The following is a 19742-nucleotide window of genomic DNA, read 5'->3' on the forward strand; positions in this document are numbered from 1 at the left end:
GGCATAATGCCATGATTTAACCTCCACATGTCAATGCAGCCCCACACAGTTGCTCACTCACTTTTCCTCAGTGGGATGAAGGAAAGTATTGGAAGAGTAGAAGTGATAAAACTCAGGGGTTGAGATAATAACAGTTCAGTAGGTAAAGGAGAAGCCACACATGAAAACAAGTCAAACCAAGGAATTAGTTCCCAGGGGCAGGCAGGTGTTCAGCCATCACAAGGAAAGCAGGGCTCTGTCATTCCCAATGGTGACTTGGGATAACAAATACCCATCACTCTGAATGTCCTCCCCTTCCCTCTTCTTCCCCCAGTTGTACATGCTGAGAATGAAGCCATATGGTGTGGGTTATCCCTGTAGTCACTTAGGGTCAGCTGCTCCAGCTGTGTCCTCTCACATCTTTTTGTGCAGCCCCAGCGTCCTCTCTAGTGGGGTGGGATGGGGAGCAGAAAAGACCTTGACTGTGTAAGCACTGCTCAGCAGTAACTAAAATACCCCTGTGTTAACAACACTATTTACAGCACATAGCCCTAGTTTGCAGTGTGGCACCTACTACCTGCTATGAAGAAAATTAACTGTGTCCCAGCCAAAACCAGCACACATACTAATAATTTTAATGTGCATTTTTTAAGTTCAATGTGTCTGATAGGAAGATTGCACTACAGCCAGTGGAAGTGCTTTGTGAGGGTATGTGTTATGTGTCTTGCTAGGTGGCACATATTCACTTGGGGAAGATTGGGGCATATTTTTGGAGAGCTGAGGAGGACAGAAGGAAAAAAATTGGATGGGGATGTGTCCATATTGACATCAGTGATCTATCTCCTGAAGTGGATATCATCTTGGAGAAAATAATTTTGTTCAGTCCAGAAGAATTCAGCAGGCTGAATGAGGCACTCCTTTCAGCATTCAGAAAAGGTTCATTACTTTGGTCTCATCTCATAGGCTGCAAGAGATAGAAGAGGCAAGTGTGGCTCTGCCAGTGCAGCTTTATGACCCAGCACTGCAGGTGGTGCAAGTGTGAAAGTCCACTCAGGGTCAAAATCTTCTTTTAGCTGTCCAAAATGATGTGTTATCAATGGTCCTCTACCAAAAAACCTGTTCCAGGGGAAAGCTGCTACTGCTGCTGCCACTATTTTTGCCTACAGCTCTTCTTCAAAGTATGAGCCATGAGCTATTTTTTGAGAATTACATGAAGCCTTTCCCTTCCAGAGGCCAAGCATTGAAACCCACCCTTTCAGTACCTTGAGGAAAAATGTTTTTTCCAACCACATTCAGGACATCGTGTGAAGGAGGACTTGGCTGCTTTTCTGGTGCCCTGAAACCTTCTTAGTAGAAGGCACACAGGAGCCTTGTCTGAGCCAAATCTCACATCAGGACTCCTAAAAAGGTTTGGGTCTCTAACAAACTTTGGACTGGAACGAGGATTCCAACACTCCTAAACTGAAAGGAAATGTTTGCAGCAATAGTCTTCAGCTTCCTATGATCTTTAGGGGAAGGAATGGGAAACAACATCCTTCTGGAATATGCCTCTTCTAAAGGCCAGAAAGAGCTTCTGTGGGCCATTGTTTTAGCAACACCAAAGGTGAAAGAGGTAGTTCCAGAAATGAGAATACTCAGTTCAGTTATAGGACAATCAACAATACTGGAAAAAACATTTCCCTGACCTAACATTATGAAAACTGCTTTTGCTGTTCTTGAAGTGATGAACAGAATGCTACACACTAACTAAAGAAACACATAACTAAGTATTTACTGGAAGAAAAAAAAATTCCTGTTCTAGAGTAGAGGGTTCTGCCAAGGGCTTTTATCTGGCAGCAGAGTCATAGGCAAGACTCAAGGGAAATTTGCTCCTGCTCTATCTCTTGTAAGTTTCAGTGAGGTATAAGGGCAGTCACACTGCAGGTGTAGTTTCAAAGGCCAATACTGACAATGGGGGCTGAGCTCAGTCTCTTTGGGGACAGGCCCACCACAATTAGAACAAATAAATCAGTGGAGATCTTTCCTATTAACACTAAGGCTGCTAGAATATTTGTAAGGCAATATATTTTAATGTTTACTTAAAAAAAAAAATGTATCATGTAGTTATGTAATTGGAAAAGAAATAGCTTCCCATGATTGCAAGTACAGTTAAATATGCAAATTTAGCTTTACAATGGATTGACTCCTGATGGACCTACTGGCACAGGCTTTGTACTGGAGCACTAATGCTTTCTTGGAAATAAAATTACATGGAAACGAAATGAAAAAATTCTTGATATTTAAGTGATCTAAATAATTTATTATTTCTGGTTCTTGGACCAGAAGTTACACATTTCTATGTGTCTTACATAATGTGTGCAGAAGTTAGGCACTAATTGCCCATGCAGAAGCCACTAATACAACAAATAATACCTCAAACATTAAAAAAATTATGGAGACATGACTAACCTGACTAACCTAACCTAAGTTGGATGTCCCTTTGAAATTCTGCTCCAGAGCCACTGACTCCATAGGCATCTGACTGTACAAGAAGCTTAAGTCCTTGTTTTGGATTAAGAGCCATTGCTCAGGTTTAGGTGGACAAGACCACAAGAAAGTAATCTTGTAAAATGCTCCGTGATTCTTGTTTTCCTCTGAAAAAAATAGGACCAAGGCACCAACGTATCTGTTTGGGACTTAAGGATTGGCTGGTTTTAACTTTAATGGATGACTAATAATAGCAATGTGCACAACATTTGGAGCATTCTTCATACTTCCAGTTCCTGCATCTGTATTTATTATATATTCTTCTTTGTGTTCCTTACCCCTTACTGCAACTACAGAACAAAGGATTCTTCCCTTTAAAGAACAGTTAGTAAAGAACAGAATTTATACAGATCTCCATAACTGTTAGAGAAGCACAATTCCCACAAAATTCATAAAATGGAGATTGCTTAATGAAGGAACTAATAGAGGGGGGTGGTCACAGAATTTTTCCATACAGTGACTACTTAATCCCTGCATATAACGCAGAGGGACAAAAATATGAATGGCCTCAAAGTGGAAATCAGACAAGCATGGCAGAAGAGCTGATCAGTGACTGTTGTGTACAATGACTTGGATACAACTCCAAACTCTTTTGATCATGAAAATCCATGAATTTTTGAAAATTTATTATTTATTTTAAAATAAAAATTATTTTAAAAATATACACCCTATTCATTTATAGAAGTGCATTTAAAGCAACTGTTCCTGGGTGGTATCAAAGACAAAGCTGTGAGGATATTTGTCATATTTGACCCTGCATTTCTCATTCTCTTATTCCCCTGAAACCACTGACAAAGGTGGATGTGTAAGTTTATATCATAATTATGGCACCACATAAACTGTTTAGGAAGGTTCATTGCGTTACATCTTCTCTGTGCTCTTTTTGCACTCTACATTTCTCCCTGATGATCTCCAGAACATCAAACTGTTGAATACTTTTGATAGGGATTCAGTGTTTTTTTGGCAGCTGTGCCTCATTCTGTCACTTGGTCACAGCTGGGGAGATGGATTTGCCTTGTCATTACGTATTCCTGGGCCACTATCATGTCAGGGGTGTGTATATGTTACCACAAAGCCCTTCCCATAGAGCTGGTCTCTGATGTCCCCATTCTGGTTGTTTGCACAGCTATGTTTCTACCAGCTGGCGTTTCCGGTTGTTGTTTTTCTTCTCCAGAAGTTTCCTACAAAGGAGCCTACTGCTAAGTGAAAGAATTATCTTCTTAGGAAAGGGAAAAGTTTTCAAAGGGCAAAGGCATATATATCTAAGACACTTCTTATCAGAACCCTGGGTTCTAGCTTTATGCTCTTTCTATTAGAATAATCAATGGCAATATTTGATGAGGCTCATTTGGACACAGTCAAACACAAACAATTTCACTCATTGTTCATCTGATTGCTGATCCTGGGTTCTGGAAGAGATGTGAAAAGTTGAACCTCACATTCTGTCTTTCATTGGTATAGGAATACACCAAGCTCTGAGCAATTGTCTGAGCTATTTGAGAAGGTTTGCTCTCTAATGAAAATGTAAAACCTCATCTAGTGCCAAATGCACTGCAAACACAGAAGAGAAAATCAAAGTTTTGGAAAAATACAGTATGAAATTTATAACAAAGAGAATTAAAATGATCTGAAAATCCAGTGGGAATTTCCTGAGGGAACATGGAGACATTTCTGTGGAAGAAATGTTGCTCACAGTGAGTGACGAAAGAAGCAGTTGATTATAGTACTATATTGGGGATACACTTATATTTACTGTTTGGCTGACTAAAGAAAATAGGCCCTACCTATTCATACACTTTCTTTTCTTCAGTTTTCTATCTTGTATTGACTGAATACAGCTGACAAAAAAGATTGTTTGGCAGAAATACTGTGATTAATTATTTTCTCTAGCTCTTGGTTCTTATACACTTTATTTTTAATGTTATTTGAATATATATATTTGAAATGTGTTTCATTTTCTTATAAAAACTGTTAACAGGAAACATATTTTTCCTGGATTCATGTGAAGTGAAAGAAAATAGAGAGAAAAGGGTCTATATATTATATGTATATTATCTTGAGCATATATAAAAGCTCTGCAATATATATATTATATTGAATATGTATATAAGCTCTGCAAGGCTTAAAGCTTTCATTTGTAGTGAACACTACCAGCCATGTGTTTTGAAGTGAGGTCATGTTTATAGAATTGTATAACCGATAATAATAACTAGTGAAAAAATTAGTTAAAATTTTTATGTGGAGACATAGGCACAAAAACATTGGAGCATATTGTGCTTTGGTTATGGAGACAAGGGAGGAATTCAAGGGTTTATTCTTCAGTTTCCCCTGCCTCTACACAACTATTGATTTGTTAGTGGTAGCACATGGAGATGTCATGCAGAATGAATTTCTCTGATGTTAAGAAAAATCTCAGTGTAATGTAAATTATATGTTATCTGTGTTGCTAATTGAGGGCCAAATTGAGACCTGAGAGACAGCAAATGGATTGGGAAATAAGGGACTGTTTGATGACAACAAGAGTGGCAGAATTTGGACCTTGGAGCAAGCCTCCTCAAGTGAAGACCTGGAGGCCAAATGCAGATCATAATGCCCAGCCAAAGCTCCTAACAAATTTGCCTGCCTGGGGAGTGGCCTCAAATCCAGATGGGGTAAGTGATAAGAACCCTGGGATTTTACTCACACATATGCATGAGGCAGGGAGATGTAGCTGCAAGTAGCATCTACAAGGCACTAGCACATCCCACTCTCCCAGTCCTCCCATTCACATGTGCTTCTGAGCATACTTCCACTAGGGTGTTGATCTGTCTACTCTTCATGATGTTTTGGTCCTTTCAAAAAGGAGTATACTTTTTTTTTTGTTCCAAAATACTCTCTTCTGAGTGAAAACTTAAAAGCAAATTCCTTGAAGACCTTTCAGTAGTACTTCACCTCATTTTTTTAAAAATACATCAAAATTTGGACAGCCCATGAAGTTAATTCTCCATGCATCTGGTATTTCTGCTTCCTTCCTGTTTCTGTAGCTGGTCCATCCAAAGAAGACCTTTGGATTGAATTCAAAAAATACCATAAAATTTTTTTACATAAATGCTTCAAGCATAGTTCCGAATTTGTCAGTTGGTGAACGTGTTTGAATGATTGCTATATAAAGAAGGAACACAGGACTACAACAGTCAATGGAGTATGTGTATATGATACATTTACATAATTTTAATAACTAGGATAGGATTACCTGCAATGAATGTTTCCCTATGATAAACCACAATGAGTACATTTATACAGACAATCTGATAGAGATCTTATTCACCAGACCCTTGATGGTCACACTGCTTGAGTCTTAGCTCACTTCTTGGCCTTGTCCCGAAGATTGTCCCTCTGTGCAGTCTCTGGGATGAGTCATGTGTAGAAAGGACTGATGCAAGACAGCCAGAGTTACTTGGCCTCCAGGTCAGGGCAGGGTCCTTGCCCTTGCTTTAGCTAGCACCATTTCATACACGCGCGCTGATGCTCACGCATGAGATTAACACACTCTTATTCTTACCTGGCATTGCACGTCTTTATTTCAACCTGGTAATTATGGCATTAGGTTGATAGCAAGACAGATAGGGTGTCAGCATAGCAATCAAATTTTGTGTGCCTTTCCCTAAAGTCGTCCCGTAAGTGTTGAGACACCAGAGGCATAAAGGCTAAAGAAACCTGCCTACTTGCCATCCTCTGCTGCAAATAAAATAATAATGTGAGGCATTAAATAAAATAAAAATAATGTGAGGCATTATTTTGGCATTTAACATTAATATAGAAGATATTGAAATAAATGAAGTTATATCCCTTTCTATGTCCTTAATATTGGAACTTATAGGGCACACAATATCCTGTCCCTCTTGAGTTTCCATAGAAAATGTCTTGGATGATGTGACTTTCCAGTTCAGAGCTCAAAGTTGTGAATGAAGGCCAAAACCCTACTGCTTTCCTTACAATCAAAGTCCATCCTGCAGAATGTGATCTCCAATATTATTTCAGCAACATGTTTATGTTGCATATACTTGTAAGGCCCACAATTTCATTATTCTAGCTGTCATTTTTTTTCTTAAAAAAAAAAAATAGATCTAGTATGTTTTTTATGCTACAGTTTTATGATTCATTCCAGCTTGGCTTCAGCACAACATTTTTCCACCCACACAGAAAAGCATGCCAAGTCTCCAAGATTTTGCAATATTCTTTTGTAGTATTACTTTTATCAGGCAATCAAGTAAATATTAATATAACTTTTTTTTAAGGAAAAGCAACTTTGCTGCCAACTGCACAATTTTCCATGTAATAATTTGAAGTATCAGCATGTATCTTTTTTGAAAAATTCAACTTATGTATTCCTGAACATCTGTAGTGTTTAACTGCTCATGGGTATCAACTTAATATCACAGGTTTTTGGTTTTTTTTTTTAATGTAAATTGTTTTGGTTGATCAGGACTCAAAGTCTGTTCATTTCATTCACCTGAGAATTTCCACCTGAGTCGGTAAAATCTAGCAGCTTTACAGGGTGTATGCTGTCTTGCGAACACAGTTGTGTTGGAATGGAAGTTTTAATGCCGTTATAATTTATTCTAGATTCTGAGTGGCCATACCCTGCAGCAGTTTCAGTACTTCCAAAACTGTAATAGCATCATTTAAACTGACATATTTTACCAGTTTAACAATATAATTAAACCAGAAAAACTTTCAGGTCTAAATCTGATGTCAGAGCACAAGAATCTGGCTCATATATCCCCCAAATGATGGGTTTTGCATGATTATTTTAGAGACGGGTGAAAACATAGATACATAAGACGTACTGCCTAGTTTCACAATCTTTATGCATGATGAATCACTTTTGCTCACTTACATAGGTAGATAACTATTGTGGCACTTCCAGTGAGCACAATCCAAAGCAAAAGTTGCAGAGTAGAACCCATAAAATACGTAATATGGCAGATAAGCTTTCCAGTCATGCTGCAAAAAAAGATTATTTAATCTTTCCTGTCATATCACTGTGTGGCAATTTTCAGTTCATGAGCCAGTAGTTCCTACCTAGCATCCTTTCTAAAGTGTTTAATCCACTGCCACAGGCTACCATGCCTAACCCATGGCTGCAGCTACATAGAAGTTTAGTTCCTTGTCATTAACAAAGCAGATGAGACACATGTTCCTTATATTAGTTAAAAAAACACACACAGAGGCAAAAAAAATCTATTTCAGGTTAACTAAAAGGAATTTACTGCATAACTTTCAGTCCAACCACCAAACCCAAAAATCCATTATTTGCACAGTTCTATTTCCAGCACACATAAATACGCCACTTATGTTCATTAATAGTACCACAACCTACCCCTGCTTTTTCTTCCCTGTGAACAGGGCTATTCTTCCCACTCCCAGCACTTGTTTACCACTTCCACTGCAGTCATCATGAAACACTGAGAAGAATTCATCTTGCCTGAATTTAAGCTATGTATCACAGGTGCCTGTGTCTGGGCTTGAACAAGTTCTCCTCAGAGTTAAGGGAAAGCTCATATCCAAGCCAGTTTCCTAGACATAGAAGTCTTATTGAAGTGTTAGATGCTATGTGTTGTCACCCTTAGGCTGCTTCAGAAGAGCACGGGTCACCCCTAGGTCTTGGGTGTTATCTTCAGGCTTTATGCAGATATCTTTTATTCTTGATGGCATCTCAAATGACACTAGAAGGCTGTGCTTAGGCAACCTTCAAACTCTCCATTAATTTTAATAGGAGCTTAGCACCTAATTGAGGTGTAGATATCTACACTGCAGACACCATAAATTAGGCTGAGCTGAAACCTGCACACTCAGACCTGAGGAAAACAGACATACATTTGGGGGCTTGTGAAGATTTCTCTGACCTACCTTGTCTAATTTGGTACTCTTCTGAATTCAGACATCCTTCTCATGAGCTGCTTTTCCCTTTGCAATCATACCTAAAATTCTTACACATAGACTGAAAAATTCCCTACTACTTGTAGACAGAAAGTGAAAGTCATTTACATCTTTTATGCAGCCATTTAAATCAGTGTAATCCATGGCTACGTCAGTGTAATCCATTGCTATCTGGCATAATAAAACAACCAACAAAGCACAAAGTCAAGAGGATGATCTGAACACAGAATGTGAACTCTGCCCCAAGGAAATCAACTAACACTCAACTATCCACAAGAGCTTCCTCTAAAAAGGAACACACTTTTTCAGACCGCAATCAGCCCCATCTGTAGCCTAGCTACATTAAACAGTGCATAGGAGAATACTCACCAAAAAAAAAGAGGTAATTCCTAAGGGATCTCAGGGCTCTGAGAACAAACTATCTAAGACAGCAGACAAAATTTTAAATGGCACTCATATTGCAGACAAATGGAATAGCTGTAAATTGCAGTGAGGTGTTCCAGATCATCTATTGACTCGTCTCAGAGCTCTGCAGTGAGTGTCTCAAAACCGGAGCTATCTAAGCCTCCAGCTGCTCTAGCAAATCCAGACTAGTGGGAAAAGGTGCTGATGAAGGCTGGGTACTCTGCACATGTTTCTGGGCTTTGACATCAGACTAGTTCCAGGTTGGTCCTGTTGACTGAAATTCCATTAGCAGTGGAAGGGTGTTAGGTAGTTTCTTGGAGTTTTTAGTTAGTCTCATCCAAAAGGAATCTAGCTTCTATGTTTGAAGTGGCTCCATTATGCAAACCAAAGCTTCATTGGCCAGCAGGTCGAGGGAGGTGATTCTGTCCCTTCACTTTGTCCTGGAGAGACTCCATCTGGAGTGCTGCATCCAGTGGGTTCCAGGAAGAACATGGACCTGTTGGAATAGATCCATAGCATGGCCATAAAAATGATCAGGGGTCTGGAGCACCTCTCCTATAAAGAAAAGCTAGGAGGATTGGAATTGTCCAGTTTGGAGAAGGTTCCAGGGAAACCTTATTGTGACCTTTTGCTACTTAAGGGGGATTATAAGAAAGACAAGGACACACTTTTTAGTAAGGCCTTTTGTGATAAGACAAGGAGTAGTGGTTTTAAACTGAAAGAGAGTAGATAAAAGGAAGAAATGTTTCATGAAAAGAGGAACAAGTTGCCCAGAGGGGTGGTGGATACCCCAACCCTGGAAACATTCAAGGTGATGTTGGATGAGGCCTGAGCAACCTGATCTAGTTGACAATGTCCCTGCTTGCTGCAGGGGTTTGGACTAGATGAATTTCAAAAGTTCCTTCTGACCCAAACCAATCTATGGTTCTATGATTCTGTACTAGCTAGGAACGGTCAGGAGATTCCCCTCAAAGTAGCACTACCAACTTAAACTAAAACACTAATAGAGACCTGTCCTTAAACATCTCCTTCTCCTATCTTCTGATTTTGGTAGTATGTTCTGCTTGTGGTTCACTGTACATATTCATTAATCTCCAGAGACATTTCTGTCCTCTGACAGTAGTATTCACTGGGATAGAAAAAAATTAGAGGTTTGAGCAGATGTGGATATCAGTGTCTTTGTAAGATATGTTTGTGGTTGCCCAAGTCCATCACCCAAATTACAGATTTACATCCAAGAAATTATTGCAAGCAACATTCTTCAGGTGGAGTTCAGCCCAATCTCCAGAAAATGAATTGTCAGCACTCATATGACTGTACAAATGGCTTCTCTTGCCACACCGGATACCTGCCACCTTTTGCCATATCTCTGTATAAAGGAGTGTGTATGTGCTTTACCAATTTCATAAGTCACTGTGTTCTCAACACACTTTATTCATAGCTCATTCATAGCTTCTTTGTTCTACATGTGGTGATAGAGCAAAGGGAGGATGAAGGGTTAAGCTCTTTCCAAAGACTGGTGTTTAACAATGGTTGTCCTTCTGAATCATGGATTAGCAAATAATCATTTGTTCTGATGATGTAATATTTGTAACTTACTGTAATGTAACTGAAGGGAGGAGTTCTGCGAAAATTGGTTTGAACTGGTCTCTCTGGTTTATGATCCTTCCTGTTCCCCTGTTCGTGCGCTGGCTTAATCTTACTCAGTAAACACGCTTGTTTCCTAGTTCTCCTTCAGACTTCAATTTGCATCTTGGAGAAATCATGCTTTCAAACCCAAAATCATAAAAATAAGAAAAATAAAAAAGGTGTTTTGGCACTAAAAAGCAAAAGAAAACACTGATTTACTTTGTCATTGCATTCCAACCCAGCATAAAATTAACTCCCTGGAGATTGCTGATAAATACTTTTGTCTTTCTAAGTTCTCATTTGGCTAAGGATCTCTAGTATATCAAGGGTTTCTTTTTAAGACAGTTCCTGAAAGGCTATATTAAATGCTACATATTGTTACTAGAACTAAGAAAGTACAAAAAAACGAAACATAGATGATATTAATGTATTTGTTTCTGAGAACATATAATATTTAAAATACTTTTAGACAGCAGGTGAAATTTTTCTGATGAAAGTTACAAATTTTATTAGGGCTGAAGACCTTCTGAGGAATACCTTGAATACATACTGAGAAATCCAGAAATGGAATTCTACATTTTTCCTGATTTTTCAGGCCTTGCCTACCACAGAGAAGTGAGTAGGAGTAGGGATTATCTCATCACCTTTTACTTATTCACCCTATCGGTGACCATTGCTGAAAAATCAACCATCGTCTTCTGTTGTCATACCATAACATAAAAAACAGATGGCTACTTTCAAGTATCATATACCAATACAGAGAGCATTTCTGCTAATGAAGATTAATAAATATTTACTTTCTAAGGATACCATAGTGTGCCTCTGGTTGTGTGCTATAAAATAAAGCATATGTGAAAGACTGGTTTGGTTCAAGATGAATAATCACACTTAGACTGTGGAGTGGACAGGAAGGAGGAAACCATTATTCTGCATGATGGATTATGTTTGTGGATTTGACAGTTGCAGGATGGATATTCCTGGCAAATGCCAAGCCACCTCCTCTGCATCCGGCTGGAACGTGTCTCAACTTACAAACCACCTTGATTACATAGTCCTGACCACAGTCCACTGCTGACTCGAATGTGTTATCTGTAATAGCACCATGACATCTCTTCTTATCGTCACATAAGAGATTTCTTGCTAATCAGATAAAGTGGACTTTTACAAGAAATTCAGTGAAATCAGTACCAGCCACATGCCACCAACAAGAAGCATCAGAGCTGCTTTTTTTACTATCACAGTTTATAAATTGTTTTCCCAGCTGAACTTTGAAGATTATATGTACTATTCAAAAGAAGGGCAAGTTAACTCCAAAAACAAGTGCAGTGAGTGTACATGTAGGATTATGTGAGAACATTTCCAAACTGTGAAACAACTCAAATAGATTGGCATGCAATGATGCATAGGTCAATCAAGTCACAGCATGCTTCTGTTTAGTTTAATGGTAGATGCTCTAACATTTTTAGTTGCACAGTGCATAGTCAAACAGTATCGCAAATGGATTTTGCGCGTGTGTGTTCCTCAGCTCACATTCTATTCAAAGAATTGTAAGGTTTTTCCTTTTTCTTTTTTTTAAGATTGAATAAGTCTCTGGTTACTCTCTTACTATTGTTAGAAAACACTTTGGTAAACAGCTATACTTTATATCCATTTAGACTTTGTTGACTTTGAACTTTTCTGAAGAATATTCATCGTATCCTTAAACATTTAGCTTATTTTTGCATCTTAAAGCCAAATTACTTGGGTAGTGTTCAGCATTTAGTGGTATTGCACTACCCCACTGACCCACTACCAACAAAGATCGCTGGAATTTCTCATTGCTTTCCAATTGTTCACTCAGCCTTTAAGATGAGAACTAGTAGCTGAACGGCCCTCCTGTTGCTGAAACAGAAAAGCTAGTTAAAGTTAGGAATATGGTTCATGTTAAATATAGTTTCAGAATTTGTTTCGGTGCTGAGTCACAACTGAACCAAATATTTTACAAACTGCCACAGAACAAGAAGTTTTTCTTTTTTTAAAAAAGTTGACTTGAAGGGGAATTTACATTTCAATCCAAAATTTCTCATTGTTAGTAACAGTTAGACATATTTGTTTATTTTTATGGCTTCATTGTGGAAGTCCCTAATAAACCATATTCCATAACATATTATTTGAACCAGAATTGCAGGATAATGGAAAGATACAGTAAACAGCTGGCTTCTCTAATTTGTATGTTGAATGTTTACGTGCTCCCTTGTTAAGCACCAAACTGTTTCATCAGAACAAAAACACGAGATACTTTGATCTGGAAAATAAGGTAAGATGTTTCAATGATACACTGCAGTCACAATTCATCCTACCTAACGTTAATCACCCATGTAAGGCATGTAAATTAAGGGGTTAGTCATCTCAAGCTCCTCTAATGTCGCAGGAGGATGATGGGCACTTTCTCAGGGTGGCAGGGAGACTTGGTGGCTCCACAAGAGTAGGGTTGCTGGGCTGTAACACTGATACCTCAGCAGTGGAGCCAAGTGCAGGTTCAGGCACTACCTCATACCTCCTGCTTTCCAAAACAAATCAATGAAATAGTGTAATTATTCCTACTTCATAATTTATTTTGGGGAGGGGTTTTCTTTGGTAGGAAAAATAAGTAAAATCTTTCTGATTCCACAAAAACTTCTACATTGTTAGAAAGCAAAGTGCATTTGCTCCAAATCCTCCCACCAGCTTTAGCTGTGAGCAACACAAAAGAGATGTATTACCATTCATGGAGGACAAGGTGTGCTTTCATTCTTCAGCAAACTATTTATGACTTCAGAAATAGGCTTTAACAGGATCTGGAAAGATCCAAGTCAACTTGGTTTTTGGCCCACAGGCAGGTCAAGCAGAAGTGATGATTTTGAGGGCCAAAATGGGAAGATTAGAAAGACACTTAAACTGCAAGATGAATTTAGCAAGAAGCACATAAATCCCTTAGGTGGTCTTCTTTGTTTTCTCTGAATTAAGCTGTTTTGTGTTACAGAAATGAGAACTCAAGAGTATATTATTGCAAGCCTTTAGTTAGACTACCAACATTATGGGATATTGCAGATATACGTATCTGTCATCTTGAGCAAAAATTAAGGGCAATGAAACAAGGGTATAGTGTAAGTTGTTGAGGATAAGGAAGCCTCTATACTTAAAAGTTTTCTAGATTCCTAGAACCATGGGCCATGGGAAAACCTGTAGGAAAGGAACTCTGGAGGTCATCTACAGCAATTCCCAGCTCAAAATAAAACTACTGCAAATGCTGAAGCCTCTCAGCTGGGTCTTTTCCAGCTGAGAGAGTGTTAGAGTCCTCCAGGGATGGAGAACCCACAGCTGCTGTAGTTTTTGTACATTAAATCACCCGGAGACATAAAAGGTGGCACTACTTTCAAACGTATTTGTCATTTCAAAATCAAAGATTGATGCAGGATGGCAGAAAAGGTTGTTGTTGCATCACTGCTCCCATGCAAGGATTTTGAGGACCCTGGAGGTAGAAGCAGGAAGGTGGGAGAGATGAAAGACTTCCCCCATTCCCTTAGTTCCACACTCAGTTTGATCTCACAATCTCTTTTCCTCCAGACCTTTCAAATCTACATAGTAGTATTTCCTCAGAGGACTCCACCAGCTCCCAAATAATCTGATGTGTCCTTCCTGAGGGAAAATTTCCTCCCTTAGTAAAATACCCAGATCTTACACTTGGCTCTTCTAAACATCGAATATGTCTTGACTTCTCCTAATCCTCGCTCCACTCTTCTACAAAAAAATCCCTCCCACTTCACCTTCCCACATGCCCTCTCTTATCTCTCCAAAATAATCCCCCAACTCCCAGAGACTTAAAGCTCCAATTTTTCCTGTCCATCCCACTTGAGCTTTCACTCATTTTCCCTCACCTGGACTCCCTTGCTCAGGCTTTCTAGTTCCTGCCAACCCTTCCTTTCCCCACACAGAGGTGACTCTCCCATGCTGCTGCCATCTTCTGCTGTCACCATCATTTCAGAGACACAGCTTCCACAGAATATAACACCCCAGATCGTTCTCTGCCTTAACCCTTCCTGCTTTCTGGATTTCCTCAGGGTTTTCTCCTATTTGGTGGAAACTTAAAGATCTCACACCCTTCTCCAAGAATCCACTTTGGTGTTTGCTTAGTGTTTACATCCATGAAAAAGTGAAAAGACAGAATCCATAGATAAAGTGGAATATAATCCTCTTGCACTCACTCATTGTGACTAATTGTGACTAATTGTGAATAATTGTGAATAATTTAAAGTCATTGCCTACAAAACAGATCACCTATAATGGAGGTAAAATTGGAAATATGGGGTCCAGAAAGAAAGTGGACCTAGAAAACAGCAAAATTATATAACCAGATGAAAAAAAACTGCTGGGCTGTTGGTAAGATGGAAAAGTATTCAAACCAGCATTATTGAGTCTTACCAAGAATAACAAAAAACAAGTGCAATTTTAGTCTGTCTAGCTTGGCTGGTGGGGTGGAAAACATAACCTGTGGATGGGGCTTTACATGCACAGCATAAGGAAGGTCAGGCATCCAAGACAGAATAGAAATCTACATTTTCACCCCACTAACCATTCAGGAACTTTCAGCCACTTTGCAGTGAAAATGCAAATACAAAGATGAAGATGTGTCTCTACTTCACATTCACAGATCAGAACCTAGAAGAAGGTGTCTGTGTCTCCTCTTCAGGTTAGCATGCTTCTGAAAAGGGTTGGTGATGGAAATGTTTCTGTCTGTTTAGTCTATTTAGTAGAAGTAAAATTGTAGAGGACAAAGTGGGAGACCAGAATTTATTTTCCTCCAGTCTTTCAAGTATCAAATGTCCTGCTTGTCTGAGTTGAATTGAAAGGGTGTTGACCATAATGTGTATGATCAGATTTCTGCCCAAAAGTCCTTTGTGCAGTGTGCAGAATGATGTACTTCTATGGAGGTGCCTGTCTATTGACTTTCGAGGTTTTTTACTACACATTCATATAACTTGAAGTGGAAAAAGTAGGCTATGAATGAAACCCCATCTCTTCCTTTCTAAACAGTGTAATCCCTGATAAAAGGACATTTTCCTTGGACAAATGCTGGTTTCAACCCCTTCAGTGAGAGCAAAGTGTTGCATCTAAGCCTAACTTCTAAGCAAGTGACTTAACCAAAGAATTTTGTATGAAAGGTGGGTGGCAGATCCTCCTCCACTGTCTGTTCTAAAAATCACCCACAAATCATTTTCCAAGGAGCTTTTTGGGTGTGTGTTGGGTGTTTTTTTTGAGAATGTCTGCAGGTTTGAGCTCCCCAGGAGACCTCAGCAGAGGAATGCCTTGATTCATAGGTGGGAGATAGCTATCAAGCTGCTTAAACTGTTCTGGGCATGTGCCAAAGCCGTGCTCTGGACACCCAGAAGAGTTGAAGCTCAGACAGGCAGGTGCCTTCAGCAAGATTCAAATAAAACACCTAAGTACTTATGCTGCAAACAAGGAGAATTTCATCAAAGAAAGAGAAAAGTTATTTTCTCTATAACGTTTGCCCCATTAACGTACTCAAAACTTCCATTATAAAATTTACTTTCATGCTTAAAACAGACACCTTGCTGGACTAAATGCATAGACTGCCATTTCTCAGAGTGCATTTGGGATTTACAGAGGAGGTATTTCACTGTCTAAGGCCCCCAAGGATCCCCCATTTCTGGGCATGCTTAGACCATATCCAATGAATATCAGCAGCACTAGGTTCAACACAGGGCAGAGCTGCCACTGTCACTTTAATTCAAAAACACTGGTGTAGGAGAAAGAGTGGTGGTGGGATCCACTTTTTTCATACTAGCCTACAGGATTGACTGCCTACACTATCATGGTTGACCCAGGTTCACTGAATTCTGAAGACTGCAAGCATAAGAGCAGATAAATCCTTCTTGATGAAGCCATGGTGTTATCTGGAAAGACTTTTATAATAAGGTAATTACTGAGTTTTTTCATGGTTTTTCTAATGGAATATATTTTAAAGAAGTTATGGACATTTCTCCTGCCCCAGTTTAACCTGCAGTTAGGTTAATTAACCTTTTCTGTTCAATAAGCTTCCGTGCTCTGGGAAAGAATAACTCAACCCAGAGTGTCATTCCAAATGGATGGCAATTGCACCACAGCCACCTACCCCCGTCTGTGACTAGGATGAATTTAGCCCACTGCCACTGAAAAGGGCAAACAGTGACAGCAGCTGTCTGTGGGACAGGATGATAACAAAGTGTGAAAAACAAGCCTCCGATTCACGTAGATATTATGCAGATTATTCTTATTTGGTAACACTTGGAGTATACTGAGAAACTTAAACACATGCTGTTTGGTTAAGTAAACTATGAAAGAATATGGGAACCCAAAAGAACTGTAAAAAAAAAAAAAGCTCAACCTCATTGCCAGATTGGATTCAAAATACTGCAAAGCTGGTGAAGGTAGGCTGGAGAAAACAAAAGACAGCAATGCTATCTATGACACAAGAAGAAAAATAGGAAACTCAGCACAGAGTTTAAAGATGTCTGTGGAGGTGGGTGAGTCATTGTTGCTCACACTTTGAAGTGAAGGAGACAAGCCTGTGCGTCATATGTTATTTCCTCTTAATCTGCAGAGAACAGGCCATCCCAAGCCATTGATGGAAGCCAACCACTTGGAGCACAAATGAAACGTGACTGGACATGGGTTTCTCTTAGTCAGGCATCCTGGGAGCCCAGAACCGCAAGTCAGACTCTGTCAGCAGTTGAAATACCTTTGGCTTACAGGTTAACAACCTGGCGATAAAATGAACTGTGGCTGAAACTAAGTCTACGTGGGCCTGATGTAATTAGGAGCCAAGTTTCATACCGCTATAGGGCTGATACTACACCCACTGAAGTAAATGATAATCTTTCCATGAATAACAGAGGCAATTCTTTTCATCTCTTGATGTCTGTACTTATAAAACAGGAATAACGGTACTTTCTTTCTCCTTTATTTGCAGCCTCAAAAGTATTTTACAATGAGGACTGTCTCTTTCTAGGCACTCCATGTGGCATTTAACTCCTCCAGATTTTTCTTATTTGGAATTTGAAGCTAGAAAAACACATTACAGCTGTCATGACAAATCCAACAGATAGGATGTTTGCTGTATGCAGACTACCACAGACTTGTGGAGGTCTGAATATCTAAGTCTATTGCTACCAATAGAAACACTGTAAGTGTGTCCTACTGGCAGTTTTTAAAACCCCTGTTTAAAAAATCCAGGGCTTTTATTTCTTCTTCTTTGAACTACTGCAGTAACATAAGCTTGTGAAGGTAGCATAGACCTTTGCACTCTACAAGTGCAAAGCTGACTCCACCAGTAAAGATAAACACTAAGTTGAATAAGTTGGATATGTACCTCTTATTCATACAGCACTGTTTAAATGTGCATCTCAATCTGTTACCCTAAGATTAATCTCTATCATGGACAGGGCAGACAGCAAAAGAAAGCCTTGCATGATCTTTATCATATTGATTCATGTTGACAATTGAGCTGGACTCTTCGTTTCATCTTAGGTCACTTGCATGAATTTATGCTTGCTTTCGGGATTTTTTCCCTTCATGGAAAGCAACTCTACCTTGCACATACTGTTACTCACTGCTTTGGAAGAGATGCTGGCAAACCCTTTAGTTTGCATCCTCTGTAGGACCTGGGTCTTCTTTTCTCTTTTCCTTTTCTTTCTTTTCAAGTAAGTATATGTTTACTTGGATATGACATGCAGACAAAGCATTTTGTTACACTTGTAGCAAAGCCCCACACCACCAAATACCACACAAATATAAACACTACATTAAAGAATATTAAGTCTTACTAAGTCTTGAATTGACAGTCATACCCTTTCTACGTTCTAAGCACCTTATTAATGAATATGATCCAATAAAATTATGTTAACGCTAGAGACGAATATTTCCTCTGAGTCCTGAAATGTCCTGACTTAGACCTCTAGACCCTGACAAACTCTTGTTATGTCTCAGTATACTTGAAAGGTCACAGTATCAGTAGAAAAGTGAGAGGTATCAGCTCTCCAGCCTTTGTAATTTGCTGAGCCATTCCATCCTGAAAATGTGGTGTCTGTCCTAGTGGAACTGCACATTTTAAGGCTAGAAAATTCTCTCAAAATTATAGACTCTTCCAAAACTTTTGTGAGCTAAATACTTTGTTGTTGCTCTTGGAAGAAAACAAATGCTTGGGCAACTGAGCATAGAAAATAGGGCTGAACAACCTGTTCAGAAATCACAACCTGCCTAAACACAGCAAGTTTCAGCTTGAAGAGGACTGATTGTGCTGAGGATGGCCTGAAGCCCATATAATGCAGCTAACTTCCGTGTCAGTTAGTTAGGAGTTTCAATGAGCTGGGTACACACTATCCTTTAAAGAGAAGACACCATTCATCTGTTCAAGTCTGATTTAGTTTTGCTCACAAAATATAAACAAGAAAAAACAAACAAAAAAAATAGTACTGAAATAACCTGGGTGGCATTTTTTTCAGCATTGTGGACATCATAATCTCTCGAGATGCTTGTGAGGGTTTTATGGATGCCAGTATCTTCTACTCCTTACTCAGAAAGGTCCCAGATGTGGAAAATTTCCTTGAATCTCTCATGGCGGCAGTGGAAAAATATGGAAAGGAGCAAAGGGTACTGATTCACTAGAGTGTTTTCGTCCAAAATGACATATGGATGTAATATTGCTGGGATCAATTAAGTCACATAAACATAAAATTGGGTCAAAGAGGTAGGATGGATTTGGCTCAAAAGATCTATTAATGTTTTGAGGAAGGGGACACTGCCTCCTACTACTTCAAAATAACATGCAATGTTTTTTACATTAAATAACAGTGGCTGCCAATAAGACAGCAGGCTGGTTGAAAACACTTTCACATGACTGCAGGTAACCATGTGTTATAAACTAACTGAGACCTGGGAAAACACTCTAGGCAGTGGTAGGCAGACAGGTAAACTTAGCCTCATGCTTTGCTTTTAGAAGTTCCAGTACGTACTGCCGCAACCAGTTTTTGTTTTGTTTTGTTTTTTTTCCCAGAGAGCCAGTCTGTAACCACAGACAAATATTTTTCTCTGTTGAAACTCATCCTTATGGCACGACAGCCTGGCTAATTCTTGGTTATACTACGTAGGTAATAAGAATGCTTAAACATAAAAGGGATGAAAGACCAAAGCAGGAGAAATTTCTCTCAATTTTACATTCCAGAAAAGCAAAATCTGGCATACCCAAGCCTTCTTGTTGCTTC

This window comes from Poecile atricapillus, chromosome 1 (genome assembly GCF_030490865.1).
Source record: "Poecile atricapillus isolate bPoeAtr1 chromosome 1, bPoeAtr1.hap1, whole genome shotgun sequence".
NCBI lineage: Eukaryota > Metazoa > Chordata > Aves > Passeriformes > Paridae > Poecile > Poecile atricapillus.